At 32.7% G+C, this 16,055-nt stretch overlaps 1 protein-coding gene and 1 long non-coding RNA gene across 3 annotated transcripts in view; one reads left to right on the top strand and one right to left on the bottom strand.

Annotated features, from left to right (window-relative positions):
- Window positions 1-204: 204 nt before the first annotated feature.
- On the top strand, window positions 205-14,874 carry LOC127733856 (uncharacterized). 2 transcript variants are annotated; one of them, XR_007997188.1, is made up of 6 exons: window positions 211-291; window positions 1,269-1,360; window positions 2,512-2,678; window positions 6,548-6,661; window positions 7,731-7,849; window positions 14,565-14,874. It is a non-coding gene; the product is annotated as an uncharacterized LOC127733856 (long non-coding RNA). The 2 variants fall into 2 exon arrangements; XR_007997189.1 differs by lacking the exon at window positions 1,269-1,360 and having other exon boundaries at window positions 205-291.
- LOC127733848 (uncharacterized) overlaps window positions 13,219-16,055 on the bottom strand; it is a 282,424-nt gene continuing 279,587 nt past the window's right edge. The window contains exon 8 of the transcript XR_007997181.1: window positions 13,219-13,787. The gene's annotated coding sequence lies outside the window, so the exon portion shown is untranslated. The remainder of the gene's footprint in view (window positions 13,788-16,055) is intronic.

Here is a 16,055-nt window from a genome sequence, read left to right as displayed (position 1 = left end):
ATAATTTTTTTGTGTCCTTATTTAAATCCCCATTCTTGATTCCAGACTAACTCTCATATATATACGTAAATGTACGAAAGCTTGGCACGTCGAATACGGAAACCCGGAAATCTTTTCACCGTTGTCGTTTTTATACTATGACGCAAAATCCATGGACGCTCGTCTGCTGCTGAATTCATGTTTTAAAAGAATGGACAAAGAATGAAAGATAGTCAGATAGTTGATACAAAGACCTTTGATTTTTCAAACTGATGGATCAAAAAGTTATTATAAACAGATATATTGAAATGGGTTAGTAACTTACATTGTCGATTAACTGAATCCGGGGAACGAAAGTCAACGCAACGAAAGTGTTTCGTTTTGATGGATTACGTACGGTACTACCAACTTATTGTACTTGGAAAGCGCAATGAAATGTAAATATAATCATGCGCATTTTTAGGAAGATGCTAGTGCTATACTTTTCACGAAAAACCATTTGACTTTATCCATGTCATGCATGTATAAACCCGAAAATCAGTCAATATTGGCAAAAACGGAAGCAAGTCAACTCGCCCCATTGCAATTGGCAAAACGCCCCATTATTTTAAAATCGCTCCACTCTTGTTTAGGGAGCTACCATTTGATTTTTATGGGAGAGGGGGCTTTGACGGAATTTGAAAAAATGCGGGACAGGAGTTTTGAGTAAAAAAATAAAAGCCAGGACCGAAAAGAATGAATAATAAACTGTCAGGACAGATATTACAACTAAAAACAATGCAGGATAACTGTTCATAACATTTTCATCCTAGCCCCCGCCCCACCAAATCAAGTGGTAGCTCCCTTCATACCAACTTGCTTGCCCCACATTAAAAAAAAATCGCCCTACTTGTGAAAAGGATTAAATCCTGTTAAATATACAATGTACTCCTGCCAACAGTGGCAACTTGCCTAACTTGGGTAAAATCCAAATGAATATAATCATGATAATATATAATAAATATATTATAAACAGATAAAGGTCTACCAACTCGCCCTACATGTACTTTAAAAAAATGAAAACTTATCTACCCAGAATTAAAAAAAAAAAATGAAATTTAATATATGATATTTATTGAATTTAAATGATGTTTCACTTCTTAAAATATAATTGTAGATTCATTATTTACTATTATTTAATTTATGTATTTATTGGAAAATAACTTTATTCTTGCATTAGCTTAGTTATTTGCAAAATAATTGCAAAGAAACCTGTTAATTGTATCATAATCTATCTGATTGTTTTTTAGCTGACTCAAAATCATGCTGTTAATTAGTGCCTCCTGTTGTACATGTACTTAGGAATCGGACACCTCCAGAAGATGAAAGATCTACTTTACATGTACGTAATGTAAATATAAAAATAAGAAAATGTGGTATGATTGCCAATGAGAAAAGAGTGGAATTGGTAAAAGTCCGTGAAAATTCACTTGTTTTCCAATCCTAATAAAACTGTCATATTGTAATGTTTAAATAACCTAATTATTTTCAAAATAAAATCTTGTTTACACCAATGAGAAAAGACAACTCTCCATCAGAGATCAAATGACATCAAAGTTAACAACTAGAGGTCACTGTACATCCTTCAACAATGAGCAAACCCCATACCATATAGTCAGCTATAAAAGACCCCAAATGAAAATGACAAATTTGTAAAATAATTCAAACAAGAAAACTAGCAGACTAATTTATATACAAAACAAAGAACAAAAAAAACAAAATATGATACACAGCAACAAACGACAAACTGAACCACTGAATTACAGGCTCCTGACATGGGACAGGCACATACATACAAATATGTACAGGATGGGGTGGGGCTAGACTAGTAGTTTGTGGTGCCGAACCCACCTCCTAACCTGGTATATTGATGTGAAAAGGGCTTAACTCGTCAGATCTATACAAAGTAGAAAGACATCTAACAAAACCACACACAAGACGTGGTGGGTACTTACACATCCCCACAACAAAAAAGACCCAAGTTCAGATCTGAGAATACCCCCAGTTACAAACACCTAGTTCAAAGCCAAAAACAAAGTACATTGTACATGTACAATGTATTTACCACCAAACCTTGCCTGGTTTAGTCCATTTCTCAGATACTACCTTATATAAAATAGTCCAACTTTTGGTGTAATTTAAACAACTTTGAATGACTTAAAATTTCAAAGTATCATGATTATTAATAACTTAATCCCCAAAGATTGGCATTATAAATCATGACAGATTCAGAGATCCTGTAATATATACTGTACATGTAATCACTTTTGTTCATCCCTTCATTCAAGGGTCATATGGAATTTATATGATGGATTAGCACATTAATAAAATGATTAAATACTTTTTTGTAGTCATTTTTTTTTCGGGGAAAGTTTGTTGGTCTAGTTTTAAAAGATTAAAGCAAGCCAATTTTGCCAGATCAAAATATTAAAGGCAATTTTGGCAGATACATTGTATTATAACTTCATTTTATTAAACATTATTTATTTTTAGCTTTTTCAACGAAAGTACAATTACTTTGAGAAGTAGGAGAAGCTAAGCAACAGGACAGAATTCATTTGAGGCATTGCTTTCTAGATTATATAGTGGAGTCATAGATTGTCCTATTGATTTATGTGGATATGAGGAGCAGTAGTCAATGAATAATTTTGTGATGAGAGGTATGTAATGAAAATGATAACTATGTTTGAATAATTTTTTCTTGTCAGGCTCTGTACATGCTGTTTCGAAGATTTTTTTAAAAGTTTGAGGTCAAAGAGTTTAAAGTTTGATTCTTGTAATGTTGTGGGCAAGTTCGAAAATTATCCATGTTAGAAGTGACAAATTTATTTTTTTTACAGGTCATTTTTATAGAAAATTGCATTCAAAGCTCTCTTAATCGCTTGTTCTTTTTTGTCTAGCCACAACAGTTATGAAGCTGTGACTTAGGCATGCTGTTTTCAATAGAGGCATAGTCGTAAAAAAATTGTTGATATTCATGATGAGGTCAGTTTAAGGAAACCAAGAAATAAAACCTTTGCACCTTTTGTTGGCGGTATACCATCTTTTCCGCAAGTTCATTGTTTTCTGTTTAGTATTAAATTTATAATTAAGATTTATTATTACATCGGTGATCCGTTTATTTGGCAATTTATACAGGAATAATGTCACTTTGAAATGTATGAGTTAGAAAGTAAGTGCTATTAAAATTTAGGTTTACAGAAGTTATTCCATGGAAATATATATTGTTTAATGTAATGAAAATTGCATTGCAAGCAATCCCAAACAGGTCTACATTTCTTTTAGATTATTTATGAAAATGTTTAAAAGAACAACCATATTGTATACTACAGCAAAAAAGTTTTGAGGTCGTATATTGCTATCAACTCGTTCAAAGACATTTGGTTTCCGGACAATAACTTCAGTTTAAGTGTATGAATGTCTATGAAATTAGATTTAAAGGTTCAATACCACAAAAGGAAGGTTGGGATTATTTTTGGCGTCATGGTTCAACCAGTGTAGGAATTAGGGACCAAAAAAGGCCCAAATCAAGCATTTTTCTAAATTCAGGACAATAACTTGTTTATAAGTATTTTTATTGCTATGAAATTGTACCACAAGTAGAAGGTTAAGTTTCATTGTCGAGCCTTCGACTTTAGTCGAAAAAGCGAGACATAGCGATCCTACATTCCGTCGTCGTCGGCGGCGGCGGCGTCCACAAATATTCACTCTGTGGTTAAAGTTTTTGAAATTTTAATAACTTTCTTAAACTATCCTGGATTTCTACCAAACTTGGACAAAAGCTTGTTTATGATCATAAGATAGTATCCAGAAGTAAATTTTGTAAAAATAAAATTCCTGTTTTTCCGTATTTTACTTGTAAATGGACTTAGTTTTTCTGCCAGGAAACATTACATTCACTCTGTGGTTAAAGTTTTTAAAATTTTATCAACTTTCTTAAATTATCCTGGATTTGTACCAAACTTGGACAGAAGCTTGTTTATGATCATAAGATAGTATCCAGAAGTAAATTTGTTAAAAAAAAATTTCATTTTTTCTGTATTTTACTTATAATTGGACTAAGTTTTTCTGCCAGGAAACAATATTTTCACTCTGGTTAAAGTTTTTAAAATTTTAATAACTTTCTTAAACTATCCTGGATTTGTACCATATTTGGACAGAAGCTTGTTTATGATCAAAAGCTAGTATCTAGAAGTTAAAATTTGTACCTGTTTATCCGTATTTTACTTATAAATGGACTTAGTTTTTCTTCCAGTTAACATTAAATACAGTCTGCAGTTAAAGTTTTTAAAACATTTATTAGATTCATAAACTATCCTGGATTTATACCAAACTTTGGCAGAAGCTTCTTACAATCAAAAGATAGTATCTAAAGGAGTAATTTTTATTGATTTTTTTTCCTCATTTTTGTTGAGCCTGCGATTAACAGCAAAAGTAGGCGAGACACTGGGTTCCGCGGAACCCTTACAAATTTTTTGGGGGTATTTGCCCAAACCATTCAGGAATTAGAGACCAAAAAGGGTCTAAAACAAGCATTGTCAGACTGGCATATATTATTAATTGATCATGATAAGTTGTTCTCGTTTAGAATACATAAAATATTTGCCTCTGGACATTAAAATAAGAAAAAAAGTCAATCAATTTATGTTTTTGCATTATCAGAATGAATTTGCAAATATATAACAATTAAATTATGTTGTATCCTTGGAGCTGTTTCAATGACCTAGCATATAAATATAAAAAGATGAGGTATGATCCTCAATGTGACAACTATCAATTAATAGACCAAAGGACAAAGATGTAAACATTTACTGGTCAATGTACAGCCTTAAACAATGAACAAAATCAATACCATAAAGTAACCTACAAGGATGAAAAATATAAACTACATACAGTAATGGCAGACAGCAAACAACATAAGAACCAACTTTCAAAATTAGCCAAAAAGGACTGGATTCATCAATAGGGCTTATAATAAAAAAAGGTGCAAAAAACATGTTTTCCCAAACTAAAATATCTATCAGTTTACATTCAACAGATTTAGTGTAACAATGTTTCACAGTTTGTCATTTTATGCAGTCTTAAGAAAAGTATGACTGTGTAATGTCAAAATATTCAATATATCAAAAGGGTATAAAACCTATTTCTCAATGCAAGTATGCAAGGATGTACAGACAGACAAGTGTAAAACTTGATGCCCCCTCCGTTACGACAAGGGCATAAAAAAGAGATGCACAATAGGACTATGTCGGAAGTTTATAATAAATTATGAATTACATGTTTATGCAGAAAAAACACATACAAATGTGTGTTCTTGTGTGCAGATATAACTAATTCCATGTCAAAATTCCATGTATGTTCGACAAAGTTGTTGATATCCAAAAAACATTAAAAAACTTTAAATGGGGATTTTCCAGTTTTGGGACAATAACTCAAAATGTGTTCACCAAATGGCAAGAAACTTTTGTGACTTGTGTGTATCTATTGACATGAGCTCCCTTTCGATTTTTATAAATTTAAGATTTTATGTTTCCAAGTTGTTGGGTTATATTCATTTAAAAAAGGGAGATTTTCCAGTTTTCAGACAATAACTCAAAAATGCTTACAGCAGTTTTCATAAAACTTTGGTGAATTGTTTATATTTATTGTCATAAGCTCCCTTTTGGTTTTTATTAATTTTAGATTTTATGTTTCAGAGTTATGTGATTTTATTCATAAAAAAGGGGGATTTTCATATTTCAGACAATGCTTTGAGCAGTTATCATGAAACTTTGGTGACTGGTTTATATCTATTAAGATAACCTCCCTTTAGTTTTTCATGAATGTCTGATTATGACATTGAAAAGTTATTGAACTTTATTCTTTGAATAAGCGATTGGTGTATCATGTGCTCATGGTGCAGCTGTCTATTTATTTTGGGCCAGGTTTTCAAATTGGTCTACATGCAGGGGTTAACATTTGCATTAAAAAATGAAAGGTCCTGGACTATTTGAAATTTTCAGTCCAGTGAAAGGTCCTACATTTTTTTTGTCAACATTGAAACCATTCTGAAGCGTACGAAAGGTAAAAATAAAATGTACTTCTAGAATTTTATGTTTGACATCATGAGTACGCATATGACGTCACATTGTTTAGTTGCTAAAGACAATGCAAAATATTTGTTAAATGGTATTTATTTTAATATGCTGCATTAGAAAGTAGATAACTGTATTGTATTTTAAGCTTGGCCTTCATTAAACTTGATTTTACCATAGGCGGATCCAGGGGGGGGGGGGGGGGGGGAGGGGGGCCCTTTTGTGGTAAAAATTTGGTTGATTATATAGGGAATCACTGAAGCATGACTGGAGTGGCCCCCCCCCCCCCCTTTAGTTATAAAAAGTTCTGGATCCGCCACTGTTTACTGTCACATCACTAGGTAAATACAGAATTCTCCTAAATGGATAAGCTAATTGTTTGCAAAACTCTTTGAATACTTATTATAGTCTTGCATCCACATGCTATTAATAAAGTACTGTTTTCTCCCTTTCAGCTGTACATTGTATTACAACAAATGGACAGAGGAGTTGACTATTGATAGTGACTGATAATGGACTGGAGTAACCTAGGGTCCAATGACTCCATGCCTGACAGTCCATGTGTACATGTATGTCAACAGCCAATTCTAAGTAACCTTAAACATATATATACAAAAGACCTAAAATAATAGTATGTGCATCTATGGGAGACTTATATGTCACTGTTATCACACAGTGTTGTGTGGCTTCATTACTGATTAGAGACTAATCAGATTATCCTTTACTTTAAGTTCAAATATAATGTACATGTACTCAATAATTATGACTTGCCTTCATTAACTTGTAATAATTATGATGCAGGATCCAACAAAAGTATTTTTTTTTTACCTACATTTTATGCATCAGTCTCGCTGATTTTTTAAGTACCTTGTAAATGTATATGGATATATGTATGAATTTAGTTGTAATACTTAGTTTTGAGCCTTGCACATATATACATCATTGTACATTGTCATAGAAGTTAAAATTACTTTGATCGCTGTCAGACAATGACAGAGTGTTTTGAAAATTGCTTCATAATGTTGATCAGATTACCTTATTTAATTAATAAAATGTTATTGTCACAGATTGAAATTTTTAGTATTTTATAAATAAGGTCTTACAATGTATGGTAGGATTGTCAATGAGAAAACATTCCATTAGTCAAAGAGGATGTAAAAAAATTTAGGTCACTGTATGACTTTCAACAATGAACAAAACCATACTACCGTAAAAGCAGAAATTTTCGTGGAGGATTTAATTTCGTTTATTTCGTGGAAAGAATATATCCACGAAATTAAAACCCCCACGAAAATTTAACCTACATATAATATCACTTCCATTTACTGGAAACCACGAAATTAAATCCCCATGAAATCTTGTAAAGAGACAAAACCACGAAATTTTAACCCCACGAAAATTAATGTTTCTACAGTATATAGTCAGCTGTAAAAGATCCTGACAAAGTGAGCAACAATCCAATCCAGAAAACTAGTGATGTTCCAATTACCATTTGCAGTATTGGTTATAATATAAAAATATCACTTGTTTTCTCTCTCTTTGCCAAGGGATAACTGTATTCCTAATTTATTCTTATTGGAAAGCAGACTGCATCCGGTTAAGATTGTATATGATAATCACAGGAATTTTAATTTTCAGAATTAGCTCCTCAGATGTAAGTGGAAGGGAAGCTATATACATTATATGTTTAAATGAAATTAACAACAGGATTAGATATTGAGGAGATCCTATAGCTACAGTATATATAAATGTAACTGGTATGTATTTGTTACAGTATTTAATTTCCAAATGGTATAACAAAAATACTGAATTCCAAGGCAATTTCAAAAAAATCGTAAGGGTTCCACAGAACCCAGTGTCTCGCCTACTTTTGCTGTTAATTGCATCATTTTCTCATCACTTGGCGTCCGTCGTCGTCCGTTAACTTTTACAAAAATCTTCTCTGAAACTATTGGGCCAAATAAAACCAAACTTGGCCTAAATCATCCTTAGGGTATCTAGTTTAAAAAATGTATCCGTTGACCCTGGCCATCAACCAAGATGGCCAATATTGCTAAAAATAGAACATGGGGGTAAAATGCAGTTTTTGGCTTCTATCTTTGAAACCAAAGCATTTAGAGCAAATCTGACATGGGGTAAAAATGTTCATCAGGTGAATATCTATATCTGTTGAATTTTCAGACGCATCAGACAACCCGTTATTGGGTTGCTGCCCCTGAATTGGTAATTTTAAGAATTTTTTTTTCAATTTTTATACGACCACAAAAAATTATTGGTATCACGTTGTTGTCGTCGTCGCCCAAAGACACTTGGTTTCCGGACAATAACTTTAGTATTAGTGAATAGAAATCTATGAAATTTAAACATAAGGTTTATAACCACAAAAGGAAGGTTGGGATTGATTTTGGGGGTTATGGTCCCAACAGTTTAGGAATTAGGGGCCCAAATAAGCATTTTTCTAGTTTCATGACAATAACTTGTGGAACAGTGTATGGATCTCTCTGAAATTATACTACAAGTTTCCATACCACAAAGGGATGGTTAGGATTGGCTTTGGGGGGTTATGGCTCAAACCATTTAGGAATTGGGGGAAAAAAAGTGAGAAAAAACAAGGGTATCCTGGTTAATGGACAATTACTTAAGTACAAATTACAGTGTAAGGGAGGTAATTCAAATACATCTTGGAAATTTGAATTGAAATTATGACCATAACTGAGGGAAAGATTTTTTTTTTTGGAAAAAGGGTGGGGGGGGACAATTTTTTTCTCCTCAAGATTTCAGAAATCAAAATCAAAAAGAAAATCCTTCAAATTTATTTTTTGTTTTAAAAAGGGGATGGAGGTCAATTCGCAACAGCATAGTGTATTACACAAAAGCAAAATTTTGAATATAAATTCAAATCATATAACCAATTCTAAGTTCTTTGACTACAGTTATTCTGTGTCAGAAACCTATTATGTGTCAAATATTGAATTGCAATCCAAATTCAGACCTGTATCAAGCGCGAATATTGTGTCCATATTTGCCCCAACTGTTCAGGGTTGGACCTCTGTGGTCATATCCAGCTGCGCTCGGCAAAGCAATTTATTGGTTATTATCTTGAACATTATAATAGAGATAAACTGTAAACAGCAATAATGTTCAGCAAAATAAGATTCACAAATAAGTCAACAGGATCAAAATGGTCAATTGACCCCATAAGGAGTTATTGCACTTTAAAGTCAAATTTAACAATTTTTTCATAAATTTTTGTAATCTTTTACAAAAGTCTTTTCCTGAAACAACTGAGACAAATTTAACCAAACTTGGCCATAATAAGCATTAGGGTATCTAGTTTAAAAATAGAACATAGGGGGAAAAATGCAGTTTTTGACTTATATCTTTGAAACTAAAGCAAAAGTATATCGGTTGCATTATTTCATGCATCAATTGTAAAATAAAAAAATATCAGGTGAGCGACACAGGCTCCTTGGAGCTTTTAGTTGGTATTGTAATTTAAATGAGGTTAAGACATGTAAGAAAGGGGCTTGAAAAATGAGGAATTGTGTTTCAACAAGCACTTAGTAATCTAGATCTATAATACTAAAATAACAAGGTCCAATTTGTGAGCCGGCATGACATAAAAATGACGATTCAAAGAATTCAACTTTATTTATAACTTATATATATAGGACAATGGTGTTGATTAAAAATTACACCATTCCAGGCCCATTTGTTTTCCACATAATTATTACTACAGATAATTAACAAGTTCTGGGTCGAAGGGTTCAAAAAGAAAGATTTTGAAAGCAGAGAAAACTGTGCACCTAATGACCAGCATGACATTATTAGATGACAAAACGAAAAATCTTAAAATTCAGGCTAAAAATAAGGCTAAGGTACTTTGCTTCAGTCACAACACCATGATGTCCCGGAGTATTCTAGTATATATTATATATACAGGTAATGTGTAGTACACATGCATGAATAGAGTTAGTTTTCATTATTACGGTAATTTATGTTGATAAAAATGAGAATATGTAGTATTATTGCCAATGAGACAACTATCCACCAGAGTCCAAATGACTGAATGTTAGCAACTATAGATCACTGTATGAACAGCTTTCAACAATGAGCAAAACTGATACTGCATCTAGCAAGCTATAAAAGGTCCTGAAATTACAGATGTAATACAATTCCAATTTACGTAAAAGACATTAAACGAAAAATAAATATGATAAACAACAACTATTATATTCCATTCCAGTTGTTCACACGATATATATATATATATATGTAAGTTTGGTAAATCATTGGAGATTAAATTGATGTTATCATTTTTTGCCTGAATGGTAATCCAATATTTGATGTATGTTTTACAAAAAATATATGCTGTTTTTGTCTCGCTTGACGGAGTCAAAAAGCGAGGCATAGGTATGCTGTTTCTGGCGTTGGTGACAACAGCGGCGTCAACAATGTATTAGTTTGTGATTAGGTCTAGTTTATAGTGAACCACAAGTAGTAAGTCGAAGATATTTGGTATGCAGTTGTATTAGTATTGGCACATCTCATTTCCATGGAGATTATTTGGCCCCACCCCCTCAGTTATGGTTTATTGACTTTATTTGAAATTCTTGCTTAGTCTTCATGTATTAGTTTGTGATTAGGTCAGTTTATGGAGAACCACTAGTGGTAAGTTAATTATGATTGGTATGCAGTTGTATAAGCATTGGCATATCTCATTTCCATGGAGATTATTTGGCCCCACCCTCTCAGTCATGGTCTATTGACTTTTAAATTTTTGCTTAGTTTTCATGTATTAGTTTGTGACTAGGTCAGTTAATGGGGAACCACTAGTGGTAAGTTCATGATAATTGGTATGCAGTTAAATACGCATTGGCATATCTCATTTCCAGAGATTATTTGGCCCTGCCCCCTCAGTCATGGTCTATTGACTTTGAAACTTTTGCTTAGTTTTCATGTATTAGTTTGTGATTAGGTCGACTTATGGGAAACCACTAGTGGTAAGTCAATGATATTTGGTATGCAGTTGTATTAGCATTGGCACATCTCATTACCATGGAGATTATTTCCCCCCCCCCCCCCCTCAGTTATCGTTTATTGACTTTAAAATTTTCTTAGTTTACATGTATTAGTTTGTGTTTAGGTTTTTTAAAGGGAACTACTTATGATAAGTCAATGGCAGACTACACGAAATTCTCCGGACCGTCGGACAAATCCGGTGAATAATGGATCGGTCTGGTAAAATTTTGTTGAATTCCGGTCCGAAGGTCCGGTGTTGTTTTTTTCATGGATTTTTCTAAAAACCCTACATTTTTCCCAATTTTGGGAGCAAAATACCCAAACGATCTCGAAATTCATTTTCATCTTTATTATTCATGACAACGATGTTTATTTTGTTCAACCGCTAGCTTTATGCCGAAAATCGCCAACAAGTAATGTGTAAATCCGAGTAAAAACATATCTGACTGACAAAAACAACAATGGCTGCCATCAACCGGAAATGTAGACAATACCGGATCAGATTCCGGGTTTTGCCGATCAAATACAATAAATAAAAAATAAAAAATCCAAGCAGGTTCACAAAATACAGCTATGAAATATAAACACTAGAATTGAAAACCAAAAGATATAAGAAAAAGAAAGAAGATACAGGAAATATTTTATACAGAAACTCTAAATTATTTTTAGTTCACAAATAATTTTCATGTCAAAATCGAATAAAATGTGACATTACTTTTCTTTATCACTGAAATGCATTCAAGCAATTGTGCACAACTTTCATCGAAATATACACTCTTGTCACATGACTTTGTTTTTGTGCATTTTGGAGAGGAGTAGGGCACAACAAGTCATAAGTTTGTTGTATTTTGTCGGATAATATACAATTATATGTAAAATAAAATGCTCCGCTGGGGCGCAGCTTGATACGACCGCAGAGGTCGAACCCTGAACAGTTGGGGCAAGTATGGACACAACATTCAAGCTTGATACAGCACTGAATTTGGATTGTAATTAAATATTTGACACAGCATAGGTTTCTGACACAGAATGAAAGTGGTCTAAGAACTTAAAAATTTTCAATTTACCTATTCATACATGTGATGGACTGTGAAACTCAGATCAGGAGATTGGGAAATTTTGGTCAGGAGATTAGGACTCAGATCAGGAGGTTTTTAATCGACATTAATTTTGTTGTAAATGTAACCATGTGCTGTAAAAATGGTCTTTTAAAGTGTGTTTTCTTCAACTTTCCAACCAATTTATTATGTTTATAGTACCCTTGTACTTATAAAGTTTCTCCATCTTTATATTCTACATGTTCAATCTAACATTGTTTTTTCCAGTATGTTCTTTAAATTTTTTACTTCATATTCTATAAAACAATCATTGCAACCAGAACATTTGTTTAGCTGTCTGCAAATAGTTTTTATTTTTTTTTTTTTCTCTTGCACATAGTTTTTATTTGCAAACTCAGAAATTCATTCTATCTGTAAAGTTAGGGTCATAGTTATTATATAAATTTCAATTTAAGCCTTAAAAGGAAGTATAGAATCCTCAAATAATTTTCAAATTATTATTTTTTTATTTGTCCTAAGACATTTAAAATCATTTAATAACCATCCTTTTATGATTATTTGTTCAATTTATATTTTATTTATATTCTTTTAAAAATTTTCATTATTAAAAGGAAAGTAACTTAAAACAGGATAAATCAAGGGAAGTAACCCAATAAATACACAGTTTTTGTTACACAACGGCAGTTAGCCTGAGGTAAAAATCGTTGTTTACCAGTATGTTTGACACCCAAGCTGACAAGTGAAGCCATATAATTATGCATGTTAATTGATTTACAGGTAAAATATAACTTCAGGTAATGTCAGTTACACCAGATGCCTGAGATGTTATGTTGGGCAGAAATTTTTCATTCATGAAAAATTTCATACACGGGATTTTTTCAACGGGAGGTCGGGAGGAGACCCCTGAAAACGGGATTATTGTACTCCCGTCGGGAGGTTCACATGTATGCCTATTCAAACCATATCATTATTATTTGCTTTTATATATAAATCAGAAATAACCAATTTAAAATGGAAAATGTTAAAGAAAAAAAAGGAACAAAAAAATCCCCCCCCCCCCAATTTTTTGAACCCCCTTATGATTCATCGCCCCCAAACTCAATCCCAGCTTTCCCTTTGTGGTATGGTACCTTGCAGTACAATTTCAGAGAGATTCATACACTTGAACACAAGTTATTGTCTGGAAACTAGAAAAATGCTTGTTTTTTTGCCCCTTTTTGGCCCCAAATTCCTAAACGTTTAGGGCAATTACCCCCAAACTCAATTCCAGCTTTCCCTTTGTGATATGGAACCTTGCAGTACAATTTCATAAAGATCCATACACTTACACACAAGTTATTGTCCTGAAACTAGAAAAATGCATGTTTTTTTTGCCCTTTTATGGCCCCTAATTACTAAAATTTTGAGGGAAAACCCCCAAAATCAATCCCAGCCTTCCCTTTGTGATATGGAACCTTGTAGTACAATTTCATAAAGATCCATACACTTACAAACAAGTTATTGTCATGAAACTAGAAAAATGCTTGTTTTTTGCCCCTTTTTGGCCCCTAATTCCTAATATTTGGAGGAAATTACCCCAAAAATCAATCCCAGTATTCCCTTTGTGATATGGAACCTTGTAGTACAATTTCATAAGATCCATACACTTACAAACAAGTTATTGTCATGAAACTAGAAAAATGCTTGTTTTTTGCCCCTTTTTGGCCCCTAATTCCTGAAATTTGGAGACAATTACCCCCAAAATTAATCCCAGCATTCCCTTTGTGATATGGAACCTTTTGGTACAATGTCAGAGAGATCCATACACTTACACACAAGTTATGTCTGGAAGTTACAAAAATGCTTATTTTTGGCCCCTTTTGGCCCCTAATTCCTTAACTGTTAGTACCATAACCCCCAAAATCAATCCCCACCTTCCTTTTGTGGTATTGAACCTTATGGTAAAATTTCAATGAGATCCATTCTCTTAAACTAAAGTTAGAGTGCGAAAACTAATGTGTATTCGGACGACGACGACGCCGGACGACGACGACGCCAACGTCATACCAATATACGACCACAAAAATTTTTTTGCGGTCGTATAAAAATTGGTCTGGTAAAATTTCATTCGGTCTGGTAAAGCTAGGTTGTTTACCAGACCGAATGTCCTGTAAAAATAAAATTAATTCGTGTAGTCTGCAATGGTATTTGGTATGCGTTGTATTAGCATTGGCACATCTAATTTCCATGGAGATTGTTTAGCCATGTACCTTTAGTCATGGTTCATTGACTTTGAATATTTGCAAATCTTACATGTTAAAGTGTTGCTATTTTAATTTCAACATTTGCATTATCGAAATTACTAAAAAGCGAGACACATCTCTGTGATTACAGTTTATTTTTTTTATTACAGCAACTGTATTCCAAGAGTCTGATGGCTGATAATGTATTACAGGATTTTATCATTCAAGCAACATCTAAGAAGGATAAGTGCAAATGTATGAAGGAAGCCTTGGGTACAAATAGCAATTACAGCAATTACATGCAGGAGAGATCTCTTAATATTACTAACAGACATGTAGTCATTATATGGGAGTGGTGTATTCAAGAAATCTAAAACACATGGAATTTAATATCGTGTATATTTTTTCAACCACAAGTACTCTCAGAATATAATACAATTCAAATTCAAATTATTGTGCCATCATGACAATTACAGTCTAAAAATGGAAAATGCGTGTTTTAAACTGATTTTTATATAAATATTTGAAATAACAAGAATTTTTAGTTTATTGTGCAGCCAAACTTTGAGATCTTCTAATGGGATATGCCTGTTGTTTGTCAACATTTGTTTTCTTTTTGCCTTAACCTTAAGATTGGTGTTAAAATGAAAAACTGAAATAGATATATGAAATAAGAAGGAAATGGTTGTAAATAACAGCAAGACTTTCAATATGGTATATCAAAATATATTTCACAGAACTTTCTATTTCAGTTTATTAATACAATGAGATATGAGGTATAAATAAATCAGACAGCTACACAACAAAAACACATGAAAGGCATTAAGGTGCTAACATACAGTCCTCAACAATGAACAGGTGTCTAAACAATGTCATGATCTACTTAATTAACCAGAGTCTATACCAATCAAAGAGCTGCCATCAACACCAAATTCTTTAAATATTTTTTTTTATTAGGATGAGACTTAGACAACCACTGAAAAGGTTCCTGGCTTGAAACAGGCACAGGAATATGTGGCAGGGTGAAATACTTTTTTTCTTCAAAACTTTCAAAAGAAAAATTGGCATCTTTTGCAAGTAAGACTATTTCCATAATGGGATTGGATTGTCTCATGGCTGATAACCACAAAATGACTTGTACATACATATTAAAAATGAAATATACATTAGTGCATACATATTCTATAAATGAATCACCAATCCTTACATGACTTTTAAAAAAAGTATTGAGACTTGAACATAACCGAAAAAATTCTAGGAGTGAACTAAGGTGACCTGGATATTTGCTTGCCTTCTTTGTTTTATTGCATCTTATCTCTTGCATTGGAGATATTGTGAGTTGGGAGTTGATAGATAAATATTTTTTGTATTGTTTAGGATCAAGAAAGTAAAATATAATGGAAGTATGAACACATAGTCAAGACCAAGAAGAATATTTATATATCAAAATAGAATGTGTACTAGATTAGCATTAACTTATCTAAAATATGCTCAAATACTGTGAATTTGTGTGATTGATGCTCAATTCACCTTAATTTCATTTTGCCTGTGTATATATAGAGAAAACACATGTATAACGCATGTGTTAGAAATTGCATGTAATTCACATGAGAACTGAGAAACATGTCAACAATCATGGTAACTGGACAAATAGGAGGACA

The sequence above is a fragment of the Mytilus californianus genome, unplaced genomic scaffold, assembly GCF_021869535.1.
Source record: "Mytilus californianus isolate M0D057914Y unplaced genomic scaffold, xbMytCali1.0.p SCAF_3, whole genome shotgun sequence".
Classification (NCBI taxonomy): Eukaryota; Metazoa; Mollusca; class Bivalvia; order Mytilida; family Mytilidae; genus Mytilus; species Mytilus californianus.
Note: the sequence above shows the minus strand (reverse complement) of the source record. Positions and strands in the feature narration are given on the sequence as shown.